This window comes from Pleurodeles waltl, chromosome 5 (assembly GCF_031143425.1).
Source record: "Pleurodeles waltl isolate 20211129_DDA chromosome 5, aPleWal1.hap1.20221129, whole genome shotgun sequence".
NCBI classification, from domain to species: Eukaryota; Metazoa; Chordata; class Amphibia; order Caudata; family Salamandridae; genus Pleurodeles; species Pleurodeles waltl.
In genome coordinates, this window is record NC_090444.1 from 1,638,925,061 (window position 1) to 1,638,946,104 (window position 21,044).

A 21,044-nucleotide genomic window follows, 5' to 3' on the forward strand; every position below is an offset into this window, starting at 1 on the left:
GACATTTGCAGGTGACAACCTGTCATGGCTACTGACCCCAGTGAGGAATCCCTGGACAAGGGCAGAGGAATGCTACAATGAGGCACGTGGGCAAACTAGAAGGGTGATCGAACGCACCTTCGGCCTCCTGAAGGCCAGGTTCTGGTGCCTCCATCTGACCGGTGGCTCCCTATACTACTCACCGAAGAAGGTGTGCCAGATAATCGTGGCCTGCTGTATGCTGCACAACCTAGCTTTGCGACTCCAGGTCCCTTTTCTGCAGGAGGATGGGCCAGATGGTGGTCTTGTGGCAGCTGTGGAGCCTGTGGACAGTGAAGAAGAGGACGCAGAAGAAGAGGATATCGACAACCGAAACAACATCATCATGCAATATTTCCAGTGAAACACAGGTAAGAAGATGCCACTGCTTCCCACATCTCATTCCATTGTTGGCACTAGCATAAGTCTGTCATTTTCATTTAGTGTATGGACCCTGACTTGTCACTTTGACTTTCCATTTCAGAGATCTGGGTCCCACTTTGTGCCCTCTGCTATGTTTACTGCTGGCCTACAGCTGTGTGACATTGGTATATGAACAAGTAAATTGACATTGCTATATTCTATAGTTATTGCAATTACACATTTGTGAAAGCGCAGACTGACTCCAGATTGTTTTGTGATTGAAGTGTGTTTACTGGTGTTCTAAAACGTGGAGGGGGTTGTAAAATGGGCTGGGGGGATGTTGGAGGAATGTCCATGGCAGAGTCCAGTCTATTTGTTTCACAGGTGCATTGTCCAAAGGGGCATAGGAAGTGGAGCAATGGCAGTTTTAGGATGGACAGGGTGACATAGTGGGACAGAAGGGTGACATTCAGGGGGGTCTCATTTTCCTGGCTGTGTTCTCTGTCTTGTTCCTGGATCTCAGGGACCGTTTGCTGGGTGGTTCTCCATCTGCAGGGGGTGGGGTGCTGGTGTCCTGTTGTTCCTGTGGCGGTGCCTCCTGTCCACTAGCGCCGGCGGAGGTGGAGGGCTGTTCATAGTCCAGGCTAGTGTCAGGGGCCCCTTGTTGTACCACTGTGTCCCTCCTGGTGTTGACAAGGTCTGCCAGCACCCCTGCAATGGTGAGCAGGGTGGTGTTAATGGACTTCAAGTCCTCCCCGATCCCAAGGTAGTGTTCCTCCTGCAGCTGCTGGGTCTCCTGAAACTTGGCCAGTACCGTTGCCATCGTCTCCTGGGAATGATGGTAAGCTCCCATGATGTTGGAGAGTGCCTCGTGGAGAGTGGGTTCCCTAGGCCTGTCCTCCCCCTGTCGCACAGCAGTCCTCCCAGTTTCCCTGTTATCCTGTGCCTCTGTCCCCTGAACCGTGTGCCCACGGCCACTGCCCCCAGGTCCCTGATTTTCGTGGGTTGGTGGGTTTGCCTGGGTTCCCTGTAGTGATGGACAAACTGCTGATTGACGTGTCCTGGGGACAGAGGGATGGGCCCGCTGGGTGGGTGCTGTGCTGGTGTTTCCTGAGGGGGGAGGCTCTGTGGTGGCTTGTGACAGTGTCAGGGGAACCGACTGTCCCGAGGTCCCTGATGGGCAGGGCTGGTCATCTTGATCAAGTTGTGCAGAGCTGCTGACATCACTGTGGGCCTCTTCTGTGGGGGGACTGGATATGTCTGGCACCTCCTGTCCGGTGACGTTGGGTAGGTGTCCTGTTGGGGTGTAAATGCATATTTATTGTATCTGTGTGTGCCATCTTGTGCAATGGGTGGTTGACCCTCTACTCCAGTGCTTGCATTATTGGCTTGGTCCTTGTGTGATTGGTGATTTTGGGGCATGTGTAGTGGACATGCTTGGGTGATGGGTGTCCATGCATTGGTGTTACATGCAGGGCTTGGTTTTGGGATGTGTGGGTTGTGTTGGTGGGGTATCTGTGGGTTGTTGGGGTGATGGGTGTGAGGGTAAGGGTGGGAGTATGTGATGCCATGCAGGTGGGGTGGGGGGATAAGGTAGTAAAGATTTGCCTTACCAGAGTCCAGTCCTCCTGCTACTCCTGCGAGGCCCTCAGGATACAGTATTGCCAAGACTTGCTCCTCCCATGTTGTTAGTTGTGGGGGAGGAAGTGGGGGCCCACGCCAGTCCTCTGTACAGCAATCGGGTGTCTGGAGACCACAGAACGCACCTTCCCCCGTAGGTCGTTCCACCTCTTTCTGATGTCATCCCGTGTTCTTGGATGCTGTCCCACTGCGTTGACCCTGTCGACAATTCTGCGCCATAGCTCCATCTTCCTAGCAATGGATGTCTGCTGCACCTGTGATCCGATTAGCTGTGGCTCTACCCGGACGATTTCCTCCACCATGACCCTGAGCTCCTCCTCAGAGAACCTGGGATGTCGTTGAGGTGCCATGATGTGGTGTGGGTGATGTGTGAGGTGGTGTCTGTTGTGATGTGTGAGGGGGTGTGTTGGTGTGTGTTGTTTGAGGTGCGTGGATGTTGTGTAAGTGATGGTGTTGTGTGTCTGTGGATGCTGGTGTTGTTTTAGGTAGTGTCTCTCTCTGGCCTGCTTGCAAATTTCTGGTAGTAAGGGTTTGTGAGTAATGTGGGTGTGTGTTTTATAGTGTTGTGGGTGTGTGGGTGTGGTGTGTGTATGTGTATCAGGTGTGTGTATTTCAAATTGTCCAATGTGTGTACCGCCAATGGATTACCGTGGTTGAAAGACCACCTCGTTGATTCCTGGGTCGTGATAGTGTGGGCGTATTCTTGTTGGCGTGACGGTGTCGGTTTTGTTATCACCAGTTTATCACTGACCTTTGGTGTGGCGGACTTGTGTGGGTGTCTGTATTGTGGCGGATTCCGAGCTGTGGGTCGTAATACCTGTAACGGAATTCCGCAGCCGCAGCGGTATGTTGGCAGTAAGCGGGATTTACCGCCAGGGCTGTAATGAGGGCCTTAGTGTGGGCCAATACTTCTGCCCTGTATATTGTTATTATTGGACAGTTCCATACCATGTAAAAAATGTCGGCGTCGCTCTGCTTACATCTAGCGCACTCAGAAGTCCTGGCAGGGTAAATGGTGTGTAACCACTTTGGCAAGAGATATTTCATATACACATAGTTGTACTGGACCAATTTAAAGTGCATGTTAAGTGAGACTGTCCACTCCTTAGTGGTAATGGGTTCCTCACTGGCCTGTTGACAGGACTCCTCTAATTGGAGTGGCGGTAATTGCCTGTCCGCACCCAGGGCTCGGTATATATGTGTAATTAATTTGCGACCCCCCCACCATGGCGAGCTGCATCAGCACCGTCTGCGAAAGCTCCGGGGCCTCTGGAAATGATGGCCATAATTGTCTTGCAGTGGCAGCGATCTTTGCATATTACAAAAACTCCCCTTTGCCTAGCCCAAAGGTGTTAGTGGCATCTTGTATAATTATAAAGTGGCCCTCCGGATACAATTCTGAGAGCATTATACATCCACGCTCTCTCCATTTATCTTTCATCATTTTCTGGGCAATCTGTGAAAATGGGTGTGTTATCCACAATTCTAAATCTAGAGCATATGGCACTCATTGGATTATCCAACTCACCATCCGTTCCCATAGTTGACATACCAAGCAGATTAGATGGGGAAGTGTATCAGGGACATGTGCACCTTGCATTAACAGCTTGCCTAATTGCTGGCCTTCATGCAGACCAGCAAGTAACGCTCTCTCCCAACTGTTTTCAGGATCCAGCCAGTGGACTGCATGCTGAAGGTGCGTGGCCAAATAATAAAGCTCAAGATCTGGGACCTCCGTCCCACTTTGTTTTTAGTGTTGCCAGTCTAATTTTACACCTTTTAGCAGCTCGTAGTAATTGCATCAGGAGCTTATCCAATTCCTTAAATACCTGGTGAGGTATTTCATACGTAGAACTCTGGAGAGTATAGAAACACCTGGGCAAGACAAGCTTTTTAATTAGGGCTATCTATTGAATAAGAGACAGCTGCAACAAGTTCCAAAACTGGTGACATGGAGAACCCAGATACTTAACGTCATCTGTCTTCCAAGGTATACCCATCATTGGTAAGGGATCAATCCGTATGGTCTACATCAGCCCTATTGGGAACAAGGCTGATTTTGTGTTATTCACTCACAATCCAGAGTACTTTCTAAATAACATTTAGCAGGATGGGGGCTGAGTCTTCTGTCTGGTGATGGTATACCATAGCATTGTCTGCGTATAACGAGACAGTGTGTTCAGCATGGCCCACTTGGATGCCCTAGCCTCGCAACACCTGCCGAATATGGCAGGCCAGGGGTTCCATTGCAACAACAAATATCAGAGGTGACAGGGGATATCCCTGTCACATTCCATGTTGCATGAGTATGTCTGCTGACATGTAACGGCCCATCCACACTCTTGGAACAGGGTGAGTGTACAGTAACTGTACCCATTGGATAAAATCATCAGCCAGCCCCTTGGTCTCTAGTACCTGTCAAATATAAACATAAAGTATTCCGGCGGGGAATGAATCCCGATTGAACTGTATGGACCAGACGCAGCAAGTATGGCAAACGTCTCGATGCTAGTGTGTGACTAAGAATGTTTTAATCCACATTTAGCATAGACAGGGGACAATAGGATCTTGCCTCTAGTGGATCCTTCCCTGGTTTCAGAATCAGTATTATGAGTGCTTCTCGCGTAGAGACTGGAAACACCCCTCTCTTTAAAGCCTCATTGTATTCCAGCACCAGTTTATCGACCATTGGTCCCGCCAATGGCACTCAGTAAGTCCTGTTTTGTCAATGGGGCTCCCAGTGCCTGCTGCTCCTCAGACTCTAGCCTGGGAAGTCGTAGGCCAGCCAAATAGTCTGAAAGCGAGTGGAAGTCCATTGGCAGGGGTGTCGCATATTCGTGCTGAAGGTGAGGAGCAAAGACTTCTTCGATGGACGGCACATCTCATCATGCAGCATTAGTGCTGGGTGTGTCCTAGACTCAGACTGAATTAGTTGTGTCAATAACCAGCCTGCCCCTTTCCCTTCCATATATAGCCTTCAGCAACTAGTGAGCTGAACATGTTTGCTCAATTGGTCCCAAGTTTCAGGGACGTGGTGGTGCTGCCTGTCTCATGCAGCTAGTGCCCCTGAGGAGTCAGTCAGTGCCTTTTCTAGAGTTTTTAGTGTGCTCTCACCCTTGGTTAGCTCTCTCTCCATCATTTAATGAATGCTCACTGTCGCGGCCATGCATTCACCATGGATGACCACCTCATTAAACAGTTAAAATCACCAGATATTATCACTTCTGCATCCAAATGGTCATGCATCACTAACATCACCATACCAAAGAATGCATCATTGTCAACATTCTGCGCATACACATTAATTAAAGCAATATCACAAAATAAAATGATGGACAGAGTGTTGAAACTTTTCAAACACTCACCCCCAGTCACAGATCTGGGTTTAATCCATCATTATTTTGCTTGCCACGTCACCCCAGTTCGGACCCAGCTATATGCAGAGCAGTCTTGACCCTGCTCCCAATAGGAGCAGTCCAGCCCGAACTGCCAAGCCAGGTCCTCCCTGGACAGAATTCAAACATCCTGGGACCGGTTTCAGGGTATCACCCTTCATCAGCCAGGCTAGCTTGAATCCAGTGGCGCAGCAAGCAAGGGACCCACGTCTGGGCATACCCTAGCCACTTAGAGTGCATAAAGCAATATCACAAAATAAAATGATGGACAGAGTGTTGAAACTTTTCAAACACTCACCCCCAGTCACAGATCTGGGTTTAATCCATTATTATTTTGCTTGCCACGTCACCCCAGTTCGGACCCAGCTATATGCAAATTAGTCTTGACCCTGCTCCTAATAGGAGCAGTCCAGCCCGAACTGCCAAGCCAGGTCCTCCCTGGACTGAATTCAAGCATCCTGGGACCGGTTTCAGGGTATCACCCTTCATCAGCCAGGCTAGCTTGAATCCAGTGGCGCAGCAAGCAAGGGACCCACGTCTGGGCAGACGCCAGCCACTTAGAGTGCATAAAGCAATATCACAAAATAAAATGATGGACAGAGTGTTGAAACTTTTCAAACACTCACCCCCAGTCACAGATCTGGGTTTAATCCATCATTATTTTGCTTGCCACGTCACCCCAGTTCGGACCCAGCTATATGCAAATTAGTCTTGACCCTGCTCCCAATAGGAGCAGTCCAGCGTGAACTGCCAAGCCAGGTCCTCCCTGGACAGAATTCAAGCATCCTGGGACCGGTTTCAGGGTATCACCCTTCATCAGCCAGGCTAGCCTGAATCCAGTGGTGCAGCAAGCAAGGGACCCACGTCTGGGCATACCCTAGCCACTTAGAGTGCATAAAGCAATATCACAAAATAAAATGATGGACAGAGTGTTGAAACTTTTCAAACACCACCAGATTCAAGCTAGCCTGGCTGAAGAGGGTTGATACCCCGAAACCAGTCCCAGGATGCTTGTTTCTGGTCCAGGGAGGACCTGGCCTGGCAGTTCGGGCTGGACTGTTCCCATGGGAAACAGGGTCAAGACTGATTTGCATCTGGCTGGGTCCAAACTGGAATGGCATGGTGAGCAAAAAAACTGATGGATTAAACCCAGATCTGTGACTGGGGGTGAATGTTTGATTGGTTCTACATTCCGTCCATCAACTGTTCTTTTGCATTTGTTGCCCCAAGTGGGAAGGGTATGCCCAGACGTGGCTCCCGTGCTCACTATGCCACCAGTTTCAAGCTAGCCTGGCTGAAGAGGGGTGATACCCCGAAACCGGTCCCAGGATGCATGTTTCTGGTCCAGGGAGGACCTGGCCTGGCAGTTCGGCCTGGACTGTTTCCATGGGGAACAGGGTCAAGACTGATTTGCATATGACTGGAATGGCATGGTGAGCAAAAAAAATGATTGATTAAACCCAGATCTGTGACTGGGGGTGAATGTTTGATTGGTTCTACATTCCGTCCATCAACTGTTCTTTTGCATTTGTTACACATTAATTAAGCAGAGCCCATGGCCATCCAGTACACCTGCCGGTATGACGTATCTCACTTATGGATCTACCTGCACATGTGATTTCAAAAAGGAACCTCCTGTTGTTAACTAAATTAGAGCACATCGGGCATATCCTGAGTAAGACATGGCGTACACCTGCCCCCTCCATCTTCTCCTTAAATATTTGATGCAATTCCCCCACACATGGGTCTCTTGGAGAAGTGCTATAGACACCCTGTATATTTTGAAGTACCCCTCTTCTCAGGTTTATTAAGTCTCCTTACATTACATGTGAGGAATTTATATTTTGTCCCTTTATCAAGCATGATAGAAGTAGATCCAACAACCTGACTATTCTATAGCTAGCATTTGGCTGCTTTTTTCTCTGACAGCACCAATAAGTAGGAGCGGCATCCAGCAAAACAACAATGCTAAGTGCAAAACATTTCCCCATGGTTCGCTCCCTGAACCCTCCCTCATTCAGTACTAGGAAAAATTCTTGACACACCTGCGGTCACTGGGTTCCAAATCCCACCCCAGTTGCCCACCCCTGACCCCCCAATTACGCCAAGTTTGACCCTATAAAATTAGAAATAAACACACAAACAGAATATCTATTAGAAGTGTAGTTACAGCTCCAGATACCAAGTCCCCTGTGAATCGCAAGGCACCGGGGGTCCTCAACAATCCTCAAGAGGTTTGCTCCACAGCATACTCCACCCATGAGTCATAGGAGACTGTAGTCCAGGTCAGGTGCAACATACTTTTCCATTGATGCTGAGGGCATCAAATAAGGAGCACCTGCAAGCCCAAGGCTCCCACCCTCACCCCACCCTCAATCTTATGAAGAAGAACCAAAATGACTCAATGGTAGATATCCTCTGTTTCCGACTTTTATCAAATTCTCAGCAGTCACCTCAAGTCTGAGCATTCAACTCAAATCAGTGTTATCGCTTAAAGTGTTGGATATCTCATGCAATTGGGATAATGAGTTCTGCAGTGGTAAATTTGTTGATTCTGCCTACAATGTCCCATGGGGGAGGACAAGGATGTGCCCAATTCCTTCTCTTGTAGAAGACTCCACAAGGTTGATAGATTTCACCTTGTTTCTATTGGATCGGTGCCCTCTTGTCTCAATGTTTCTTCCCACTCTTGGGTCTGACTGCTACTACTTAGGCCTGGGTGCTCAAACCAATCCATCGCTGCTTGTGGTGTATCATGACAGAGGACCTTGCCATGATGTTGGATTCTGAGTTTAACCTGAAACATAAGACTGTACCGTATGTGGTGTTCACTTAGCAGGTTTTTAATAGGCATTACTTTTTTCCAAAGATCCTGAACCCTTCACGTGCAGTCAGGGAAAATGAGGATTTATTGATCCTCGAATCACAGAGGTGGATGAATACGTGCATGCTGGAACATGACATCTCCATTCCGAAAGTTAAATGGGTGTGCTATTAGGGCATGGGGGTTCCCGGCTGTGGGGCAGTCACTAAGGCACGATGGACATGCTCTATTGAAAAGAATTTGGAGAGACCCTTTGGCTTCAATGTGTTGACAATCCAGTCCTCCAAGAACAGCTATGCTGAGAGTCCCTCTGCCCTCACCGGGAAGCCTACAAGATGAATATGATTTCGACATGAGCTCCCCTCCACATCTTTCATTTGCTCTTCCACCTGCAATGCACTGCACTTAAGTCTGCCATTGTAGCCTGTAGTGACAACTTCTTTTTTGAAGGCAGTAATGTCTTCTTCTGTGCCTGTTACTTATTTGGATACTTTTCTCAGATCCAAGCAGGGATGGATGATGTCTATTACAATTGCATCTATCTTGCACTTCAACACTGCCCTGGTACCCTGGATGACCACCAGGATTTCAGCTGTAGCTCTGGATTGGTTGCCAGCCTTAGCAGTGTATCTCTCCCCCTATATCAACTCCTATGGCCTTAGGCCCTGGATCAGATAGCTTGGAGGGGGTCCCAGATACCACAAGTCTCACAGTCACCTTTCAATGCTGCTGGTCTAGGAAGCAACTTGAATCCAGCAGGCCAATATCCATCTTCAAACAACAGTCACTACCACGGAAAACTGTGGATCACCTCTGACCCCCTACATGAATTATTAAGATCTGTCATCAGGTGTTTCTAGGGGCTCGGGATATCACCCTCCTCCACCAGTGTCCCTATGGGAGATGCAGTTTTTCGCAAGTCTAGTCCACCACCAGAGGTGACCTTGTCATCCAGAGCTCAGCGGGCATTTCCATGCCTCCCCTTTGAGTTGCTCCTCTTCAGCACCTTTCAGTGATCCTTAGCGCTTGTATGTCCATTCTTCCCGCAGTACCTCTTGTGGGGCCAGGGATTATGGGTTACTTATATTCACAACCACTCCTACGTCATCAATGGTAGCTCCAGTGGGCCATAGTCCCACCACTCACTGTCAAAGGCGGCCCGTAAGGCAGGGCTCGCCACCAGCACCACAGTCTCGGCTATTGAAAATTTCAGCCCTCCACCGGGGCTTAACCCATTCTCAGGTAGATCTGGGATGTTTCAGTCGTGTTCTGAATCTTCCCAGGTGGCTTAGGCTACAGCTCCACTTCCCCCAGTGCTGGACTCTCCCCACCTCAGGCAGCTGACAGCAGCATCACTCGATGTCCAGATATCCACAGGGTTAAGGTGCCTGTAGCAGTCACCACAGCATTCTGTGCCCCTCAGGTCCGGATTCCAGGATAGTCAGGGGCTGACAACACTACTGCAAAAGCCGGACCTGCCACGCCTGCACAGATGGCCTCACTCCACCACTCCAACCCAGGCTCCGCCTCATCAAATCACACACTCCCCAGCCGGGCATCACAATCTGGCCTGCGGTGCAGAGACAGCTCATGTGTTCCCTTTCAGGGGCAACAACAAAGCAGCATTGAGATGTGTCTGAAGGCCCAGGGCCAGCAGGCCTAAGGGCCGCAATCTCCTCCACTCCTTGTTCACTCTCCCGTTGCCCGTCAACACTTTGAAGGGGGTCCACAGTCACTGCTCTCTGTCAACTCCTCACTGGTCCAACGCTGCAAAACCAGCGCCCCCTTCTGCGCACCAGGAGGAGGGAGGTCAATAGTGAGAGGAGGGGGGAACACTCTCTTCATCAGTGACAAGTGACCCCCAAAGCAGGATACCAGCCCCGGTTACCTCCGGCCACCATGATGACTCCAGAGGCCGAGCCGCCATCCACTCCTCCAGTCCAGCCGGGCTCAGCCACGTTGTCTTTTAAAAAGCAAATTCCAGTCCCTTGGCACTGTAGGCAGGTTAATATACTAAGGCCCATATTCATTTTTTGCGTCACATTTGTGTAATTGTTTGACACAAAAGCAGCACAAAATTAGAAAATATCATTGTATTTTCTAAGTTTGCGCCGCTTTTGTGTCAAAAAATGATGCAAATGCCACGCAAAAAAGTATAAATATGGGTCTAAATGCTTTTCATTTTAGGCTTGAGGTGTAAGACTCAGGATGAGGCAGCATTATGTTCTTCATAGTGCGAGGAGCAGGGCACAGAATTCTATGTTTATCTTGGGGTCCCGTATTGGGAAACACTGCTTCAAGATGATTTGTTTTTTGAGCAATCAAGAACAAAATTTCCTCCTGTCTGGTGGGTCCCTTATCCATAATAGTATTAATAGTCACTGGGTTAAGCCCAGGTATGGCCAATTGCTGTTGGACGTCTGGAACAGCCCTTGCAGGGACAGAGTTTAGGGTACGCATAACAAATTGTGTTAGGCATTTACGTAGTCTAACTAGGTTACTATGTATTGGTAGCATATCGGCTGCTGGTGTATTTTGTATATTTGGATATGGTGTGTAGGCCGCTAGGGCTAGCTATGTGGCCCAGTCATAACTGAGGAGACTCAATGTAACATTTTCAAAAATGCGTCAGAGGGCACCTTGGAACCAATTTTGATGTTTCTGGTAAGTCAAGAGAATTTCTAAATAGTTGTGTGCTCTGTATTGTTGTAGAGCGTTGGCTATTGTTTATGTATGAAAGGTATTTGTTTTGGATTAACTGCAGGAAAAGTGACCCATGAGTAAAATGTTTCAATTTTGTATGCATTGCTTGCCTCTATCAGAAGCGTAACAACTTCACCCCCATTTACTAGCCCATTTTGAAGTATATCTTGTGTGACAGCATGTCTACAATTTACTGGAATAACAACTGGATTTAGAATTTTTAAAATGGAATTCAGAGAAGAAAATACTGAGTGGGGTACTTTTTAAAGGTTCAGTCTTGAAGGACCTACAGACTAATATATGTGCTAGCTATACTCATGAGAAGGATATTTCCCTAACACCACAGATGTCTCCATATAACGTGATTAGGGCACCTTGGGCACACATGGGAAACTACTCAGGAGAACTGTTTAATAAGTGCATAACCTTCATACGTTGGTGGCGCATGTTATACGGTTCCTACTCAGATGGTAAGACTGACTATTAAGGACAGCAGAACTTCAGAATGTGGGAGAGTGAGTCCACCCACACCTTCAGTAAACTGTAGGTCGAATTCTTGGCTAGCTCACAGTGCCTCACCCAACCCCCCAAACCTAGTGGGATGGAAGGTAATTATGTCAACCTGAACATGACACTCTGACACTCCAGGAAAGCAGTGGAAACAGAGCTTACCCTTTCCATGGTATTACTCATGCATGCCACGGCGAGACCCAAAAAAGATGCAAGATAAGTTTTCAATACTTTTATTGAAACAATCGCAATCTGGCATAAAGAAAGTAAGCTACGATAATCAGGCAGATAAAACAAAGCAAAGTCATCAGCATTACAAACATGGTAAAAGAAAGATAAACAATCCAACCACTCTAGACATTCTAGAGGTTCTAAAAGGTTCCTGCTTAATCCTAAAACTACGCTAAGAGCATAGTGGGTGTACCCTTCTGCCTGGGCTGATCGAAGGAATTAGCCCCATACCTAAAGGCAGTGCCAAGAGGCTGCCTGTGGTGTTGATGGCAGTCCTCTTAGAAGGCTGGTAGATTAGCTCCAGCAAGCCGCATGTCACACAACATTTGTCCCAGTAAGGTCATGGCTGGAATGCCCTCTTCCCATCCCGGGCCAGTGCATTGTTTCTGTAATAAGCCATACTGTATCGAAAGCACAGTTCTGATGCAAGGCTCTCTAGGTGTTAGAAGCTATCTCCTGAATGGACAACATAAGAACTAGGACATCGTGTACAGTGTTAGTATCCTTGAATAGAAATTACAGATTACATGTTGTGCAAAGGCTAACTAAACAAGCAACTTGTACCACAGATTCCTAGATGACCATCATGCAAGAAGTGCATGTAAATGTCATTATTAAAAGCAGTTTAGCTAAAACGAATAAAATATGAAAATGTAAAATGAAACTAACAACAGGGATGACCAACTCAGTCTTTCCTTCTTGTTTTCATTTTGTTCCGTTCTTTTTTATGTTATTGAGGGCATTTACATAGCCTGGACCTTGAACATGTAAATACCTTTCCACATCATTTGGAGTACAAAGACAAATCTATATACTTTTTGAGGAAGACCTTGAGGTTTATAGCTAGGGAACGCTCCTAGACAGAGAACATTCTTCATCCGGTGTGAGAATGATGACGTTTGGATAGCTATCCTCTTGACAGTGGAATCCGCAACTAATTTGCTCTCTCTCGGCCCTATTCAGAAAGCCTGTGTCTTACTTGCATCTTATTCCTGGAAACTCATAGATAAGTCACAAGTGAGTAGCGAAAAGCTTCGTGAATCCAGCCCTTTTGTCTCAGTAACAGACAATCCCAATGTTAAGGCATACGAACAAATTGCTCATTTACATTTATGTACACTTCTGTGCAAAACAAAAAGTAATACCACGTCTGCAGAGTAAGCTCAAAGGAGTTAAAAATGATACAAGAGCGGCCGAGGTCCTTGTTCTCTCAGAACACGAAGTGGAAACAAGGTTTGTCAGTGGTATCAGCTTATGTCTCCATTTGCAGAACTATAAACAAGCTTAAACCTTTTAGGAACAGATTTGCCTTCAAACTGGATGCTTAATTATTGCACGATTATGTTGAGAGCCAGCGTGGTGAGTCTGCAATTAGGACCATCTGTTTTGAATTGAGATCTCTCTTTCCCTTTTCTAAAAATATTTCCCTTTCAATTCGCTGGATGTCAGTGGCATCGGTGAGCGATGTTCTGCAAATGATTTTTAATGTTTACTGCCCCACATTCTTACCTCATGTGCAGCATCCCACACATTACTATAATGACTGCTCTGGCCTGGGCTCTAGAAATAAACAGCTTTTGATGTGCAGGAGTCCTAGCTCCTATTTCTTTACAGCATATCCTCTCTCAAAGCTTTGATTTATTCCGAAAAAAGAGAAAACATTGAAAACTAACACCACAATCTTCGACAGTTTTGTTATAGTTATTTATTTAAAAAAGCCACGGATTTATATTCCTTCCAGCTTTTCCTGAAGTTTGTATGTGGATGAGATTAGTTACTTTACTGTTTTGAAACTGGGATCTCAAAATCAACTGAAACATGGGCAAAATCAATCTATCTATCTATCTATCTATCTATCTATCTATCTATCTATCTATCTATCTATCAAAACAAATGTTAAACTGACGTTATAGTTGGGTGAAAATTTCAGTTCCAACATAGGCCCAGATTTAGGTGGGCCTAGCGCCTCCTTGCGCCACATTAGCATAATTTGTTTTTATGCTAATGTGGTCCAATGAGGCCAAAATCGCCGCACAACATTTACAAAGTGGCGCAATGAATGCGTTGTGCCACTTTGTAACCCCTTGTGCCACATTATGCCTGCGCCCACCATAATGTATGCAAGAGGGGCATTCCCCCATTAGGAGGGCCGAAAAAATGGTGCAAAGAAAGTGCCATTTTTGGTGGCATTTTTAATGCCTGCTCAGAGCAGGCGTTAAAAGGGGACACACCATTACTTTAAAAGGGTCCCTCTGTACTGTTCAGGGTCAGTACCATAATTTTGGTGCTAACTCTGAACAGTACATCAATAGCGTCCAAAAATTGAACGCTATTGCCCCCTACCCTGCGCCATGGTGCGCAGTATTTTAAATACAGCGCACAGATGGTGGCTGTAGGGAGGCGCTAAGGGGCGCAAGAAAAGTGACCCTGCACTGGGTGCAACACCACTTTTTTAAAATCTGCTCCACAATCTTCTAAACTCAAAAACACTTCAATTCACCAATTATAGTTATCTTTAGTAACTATAAGTTGAGCCCTAAGCTAATAGTAACACGTACGCCTGCCATGTACAGTCTTGTCATCAAAGATGTTAATTCAGATTTTGCAGTGATGTAATCAATAATATCATAGAACATACCATGAGTGATGCAATGTGTGGGGCAATTAGCAGTGCATGGTGAGGGCACAAGTTATAGTTACCTAAGGCCATGAATTATAACTATTTGAGTTTGAGGTTACTATAATTATAACCGGTACATTTCAGTGGCTTTTTGAGTTCAAAATGTTACAATGTCACTGAAATTGTCACTAAACTTTAAAGTTACTTTATCCCTTGTTTTTTTCAGTGAATTGCTAGGGTTTGTTTTATTTACCTTAAAGTAATATTTAATTATCACACATAAAGCCACACCAGCAAGGTCATGTACAGTTGGGGGGGGGGGGCAGTTGGCCACAGTCCCTACAGCCAGCCCCTCATAGGCAAGCAACCCCATGCCAAATACTTCTATTTAGAGGAGGTGGGAGAGTGCCCCCCCTTCCCCATCCCCTGCGGCCATATTTTAATTATAGGGGAGAGGGTATATAGACCCTCTCACAAAGCCTTAAAAGGCTCCAGGGACCCCATCCCCTAGGGCCAATACATTTTAAATTAGCAGAAGGGGTGCATGGCCCTCTCCACAAGCACAAATGGACCCTGTGGATCCCATTCCCCACAGATGATTGCCATAGTAATGGGGGGTTGGGCCTTGCCACCACAATCCTCAACCCCATGGGTAGCATGTGGACCCCATGCCCCTGGGCATCTAGTAATTATAGTTGGGTGTCCCAGTGCACACCTGGGGCACCCACCAATCAGCACATTGAGGGAAGTGGGGGAGCCCCTGCTAACCAAGCTGTTTCCCCGCATACTGCAGGAGCCAGCATTGCTCCAGCCCAGCGGAAGTGTTTCCCTGCCCGCAAGAGTGTGGGCAGGGAAAAAGAAGTCTGCTCCCACTCAGCAGTTAAATTCTAATTGACATAGAATAAGGAGCTGAACAAAGCAGGGACGCCACTTTCACTGATTATTTATGGAGCCTGTGCTCAGGTAATCTGATGTGATGATCATCAAGTTGACATCTTATGCTGATGATGTTGCTATTTATAGCCCCAAACTGGCTCAAGCAGTCACAGAAGAACACAGTCAATTGTCAGAAGACTAACTTAATTGAGAAGAAATCCTAATTCTACTAGAAAGAAGGACCCAGCTGGAGGGCAGGTGAATTACAAATGCTACGAATATCTGGTGGTTAGTCAATTATGAGATATTTAGTGTACGATGTGAACAGTGATGTCTCATCCAGGTGGGTGTTCAGATGGTGCCTCATCACCTCTACACTACAACACAATGTAGTTTTGGTCAATCCTGATGACTGGGTTAACCCTTGCTTTAACACTGACACGCAGAATGTGTAGCCTGGCCTTATGAAATAAAGTGTGTATGTCTGGCCGATGAGCTACTTTTGGTCAGCGGGCCATGCACATTTTACAGGCATTTCTTTGTGAGGCCTGTACTATTTGAGAAAGTCAGGGAACAGACACTTGAGGGAGTGCAATTTTCTAATCTTAATCTTCGGCGACAAGGAGAAGTAAGGAGCAACCAACTACATAGCACTAAATCATAAAAAACTTTAGTTCAGTAAATAAAGAGAATTAGTGTGAGTTAGAGGGTTTAATTTTCAATGCTTTTTAGTCTTTCATCTTTTTATTCATTAGATGTTAATCTTTAGATTTCAGCATTAAAAGTTAATGTAATCTAACCACCCATATTTGATTACAAAATAGAACACAATGTTTATTAGAGTCACAGTTAATACTCTGATATTACAGCAAGCATGTTCCATAAAGGAAAATTCCCTATTCTAAATTAAGTTGGAATAATGAGAGAAAAAGGTGCAAGTTAAGAAACTTAATGAAGAGCTCTGATGAGAGAGCCAATGAGCAAGCAAAAAGCCTTTGCATAAGAAGCTGGAAAGTATTCTCAGCTCAAATTATCAGCAAGCAATTCATCAAAATCTAAATAAGGCAACCTCTCATGAAGTAAACTATCAGAAACTCAAAAACGAGTCTACAGACAGAGAGTCGGGATGGAATCTAGGAACTGAGCTGCTACTCTAGGAACACACACTAACATAAACACACAACATTCTATGTTGGAACATTATCTGTTCCATCTTCTTTATCCTCTAATAGAATTTCAATAAACTCCTGGGAATAGGCAAACATCCCATGTTCCCATAAAGGCACATTAGATATTCAGTCACTAACTTGTCACAACTCAACCTTGTGCCCTATGCATGGTGCATATTTCTTGCTGGACTCATGTTATTCCTTCCACTGTGGTGGCTTTCCGCCTCGGATGGTCCATGCCACCTCCCTCCCATTAGGCCTGAACCTTCTGTGTGTGGTGCTATGCAAGTTCATCTTGTTTGCACCTGCAAATATCACATGCCCTTTTAGAATAGTCAATTTCCACTGCGAATAATTACGTTGTACCATCATGCACTTGGGTTCCGTTGTATTTGTATTGTCAATTACCGTTTTCACCTGCTGCCTGTTAAGACATGCCCTTTTTCATGTAACACATGACTTTTCTCAGGTTCCTTTGGAAGCCTCCATATAAGTCATGTGCCCTTCTGAAACACTCTTGGCTTCCTGTATGAAAAGCCCCTCTGAACTTCTATTAGGGCTTGGCCTCGTACCTGTATCTGGACCCGCAAACCTTCTATTAAGTCCTGCACAAGCAGTTTCCCTGTACTCACTTCCTGAGGCGCCTGGATGTCCATGTTTCTGTTCAGCCCAAGCTTCCTTCATGCACTTATTTCTTCCGAGTTGCGCAGACCTTCTTTCTTTGTTCCTGCACAACCTTGTTTCTGCACCATCTGCCAAGTCTTCCTGAAACCACCTGACATTCCCGTCTTCCAGGTCATTTCCGGTGACTCTGAAATCCTGCCTCCTGAGGACCCTCAGAGTCTCTCCTCCATGAGCTAAAATGAATGCAACGCCCCCTCCTGCTGTCTCCGAACTCCTGTAAAGTGCTTTCCAGGTTAAGTACTTGTCCCCAGGTTAGTGCACACTAATCTTCAGTAGTCATTGCAGACCTGTCTGTTATCTTCTTGCGTCTGCCTCTGGACTCTTGCTCCATGTCTCAGTTTTCTTAACTGTGTTGCTCTTGGACTAGAGACTGTTTCCTGAACAAACCTACACCTCTAAAATATGTACTGAGTGTTATCTAGCTTTCTAGCATATCTCAGGAGTGTTACAACACCAGCCTTGAACTGAGTGCTACCATGTTTTCTAGTGTGCCTTGGGAGTGTATACGACTTCAGCCTTGGACTGAGTTTTATTGTGTTTCTAGTATACCTTGGGAGTGCTCGCAACTCCAACATGTGTGCCAAAAGTAATCTTGTTTCTCAATTGTCTTGGGAGTGACTTTTAACTCTAATCCTTGTTCTCAACACTGATACTGAAGTATCAGTGATTCCAACGTTGTGACTTGAAGTAATCGTGTATCATGTATTGTCATGTAATCTAGTGTGAGTCAACATAAAGGGTTTAATCCTGGGAGTGTCGATAACTCCAACCTTGTATCAATAACAATTCTGCTTCACGTGAATCTGCATTTTTGAGTTCTGACCTATGTAAAGAGCACAACCTTGGGAGAGTCAGTATCCCAAACTTGTTTCTCACCTAGTCTTGTTCCGAGTTCTTGTAATTCTGATTGTAAATCATTTTCAAAAGTAACCTGTTCTCAAACATACCTCGAGAGTGTTTAACTTCCAACCTATTCTTTTGGAGAACCATTAACTTCAATCTATGTTCTGAATTTTCCGTGGAGTGACTTAACTGTGCCTAGTACTTACAATTCTTCTTCAAGAGTTCCAGAAGATTCCACCAGAGCATCTAAAAAATCTGCTTTCCTGTTATGATTATTTAACAAACCTGTAAGTGTGAAATACTGATAGTATTGTATTTAAAATTGTGTAGAGAGCCTATGCACTGATGGTAATTGCCTTTTCTTGTTGTTTCTAGTGCATTGTGTTTTCATGATAACCAGAAGTGCTGACTCACATACATCCATCTTAGATTAAATCAGAAGGTCAAGCAATGGCGACCCTTTTAAGCAGAGTAGCACTGTCGTGGAGAAGCCATACCACAAGTTTTCTCTTTTATTATTTTGTCCCTTCCCCCTTCTAGAAGTCTATGGCCCATATTTATACTTTTTGACGCTAAACTGCGCTAACGCAGTTTAGCGTCAAAAAATTTAGCGCCGTCTAACGCCATTCTGAAGCGCCATGCGGGCGCCGTATTTATGGAATGGCGTTAGCCGGCGCAAGCAGACCGGCGCTGCCTGGTTTGCGTGGAAAAAAAACACGTAGACCAGGCAGCGCCGGCGTTGGGCAAAAATGACGTTAGGGCGTCTTAAAATGGGGCAAGTCAGGTTGAGGCAAAAAAATCGCCTCAACCCAATTTGCGCCATTTTTTTACGACGCCCAGACGCCATTTCATGACTCCTGTCTTACTAAAGACAGGAGTCATGCCCCCTTGCCCAATGGCCATGCCCAGGGGACTTATGTCCCCTGGGCATGGTCATTGGGCATAGTGGCATGTAGGGTGGCACAAATAAGGCCCCCCTATGCCACCCAAAAAAAATTGAAAAATATAAAAAATTATACTTACGTGAACTTACCTGAATGTCCCTGGGGTGGGTCCCTCCATCCTTGGGTGTCCTCCTGGGGTGGGCAGGGGTGGCAGGGGGGGTCCCTGGGGGCAGGGGAGGGCACCTGTGGGCTCATTTTGAGCCCACAGGCCCCTTAACGCCTACCCTGACCCAGGCGTTAAAATGTGGCGCAAATGCGGGGTTTTTTGACCCGCCACCTCCCGGGCGTGATTTTTGCCCGGGAGTATAAATACGACGCATTTGCGTCGCCGTCATTTTTTTAGACGGGAACGCCTTCCTTGCATCTCATTAACGCAAGGAAGGCGTTCACGCTAAAAAATGACGCTCTTTGCCAATACTTTGGCGCTAGACGCGTCTAACGCCAAGGTATAAATATGGCGTTAGTTTTGCGCCGAATTTGCGTCGAAAAAAACGACGCAAATTCGGCGCAAACGGAGTATAAATACGGGCCTATGAGTACTAGGAGCTCTATCCTTGGTTTTTTTTTCTACTAGATTTGGGAGTGGGGGCCTAACATCAGCTCCAGTGTCATCCTTGTGGTTGGAGCCAAGTGAGTGCATGACATAAACCTTGAAAAGTTACATTGCTGATATTTTGCAGTCCAGGCAGTTATTTCAATGAATCATCCTTTCGGTCGCCTCTTCTCCTCCCAGTGAGAACTCACTATCAGTTATTTAATACAAAACAAGTATCTATTCACTAGATAACAGAAGGCTTCTGGACAAATGCAACATTTGAAACAAAGAGAAAAACATTGTGTTCAAACAACTATTCAATGTTGAAAATATGCATTGCAGTGTTGATGCATTATTTTTCAGTTAACATTGCAACAAATGTTATCCTAACTTAAATCAGGACTTTTTTATGTGCAGGCCCATATAATTTAAGTATGATAACCTACTATGAATTTTGCATTTAGCATATGTTTTACTTAAACATAAGCTTTGCATTAGCTTTGCAAATAATTAATTAAACCATTTTGTTAGTGAATAAAATTCATGTCAGCACACTACAGACCCCCTGGGTTGTTGTTGGATCACTAGTTTGCCTTACCCAAATAGTTGATTTTCATTTTAAAGCATGACATCACATTGATGCTATCTTCAGCAGCCCAAGCATGCATGCACACAAGCTGTGTCAGGAAAAGGCAGCCTGAAGGTGGGCAGCACTAACATTGCCAGGTCTTTCAACCTGTCATTTTATTACACAGCTACAACTTCACTATAAAGCCACAGAGTGTTTGGCCTTTGCATGCTACCCCTTGGCTGAGACTCACAAGTCTTTCTTGTTCACTTGCTAAGTGTATTTTCGCACATATAACTGTTTTGTGTCCCGCATATTTATTCACAGATCATCTCACAGTCTAAAGCTTCAGTGTGACTGGGGACTGCAAATTATTTCATGTCCCTGTGTAACTGCGTGCCTAGATGATGAGGTGCATTGTGAAATTGCCTGAAATATAGTGGACTGATTTGTGAAATAATATTTTTGTAATGATTGGATATGGATGTGCTGCTTCAAATTGAATAGCCCTGTGAAAGTTTGATATAAGTAATAACTCAGGGACGAAACACCTGTTGGTGGCAAGAAGTACTTGCAGAATCTGTGGTGATCCTGAACAATAAATTTAATATAATCCTAAAAATGAACACAGTGCTCATTCCAACACAGACTTTATATAGAAAGTTTGCTAAATATTGGACGGAACTTATTAGGAAAATTAGTGGTTTTCGGATAGACTTGTCTTATTTAATTATGAATGATTAATTCAGTCCTAGATATTGAGTGATCAAATATCCCTACATATACCATGCTCAGAAGAACAACATTTTGTAGAATCATATTGTTTACCCTGTGCGGTGTGCAATTGTTAAACACAAGCTCACTGTATTTGACACTTAGAAAGTAGGTGATAGACATTGTACATTAATGGGTTACTTGCCTGCAACAAGTCAGTCAGTAATAATGGCCAGTTTTCATTTGTGAGTTCAGCTGCTTGAGATTTATTTGTTTTGAACTGAAGAAAGTACAAAAGTAATGTGTGAAGAAAAATAATGAGGTGGTGCGCTCTGTGCAGTCTAGTCTAGTCTAAAATTATCCATTTGCATTTTCATTGCCTATTGATAGTCTCCAACTTTAATGT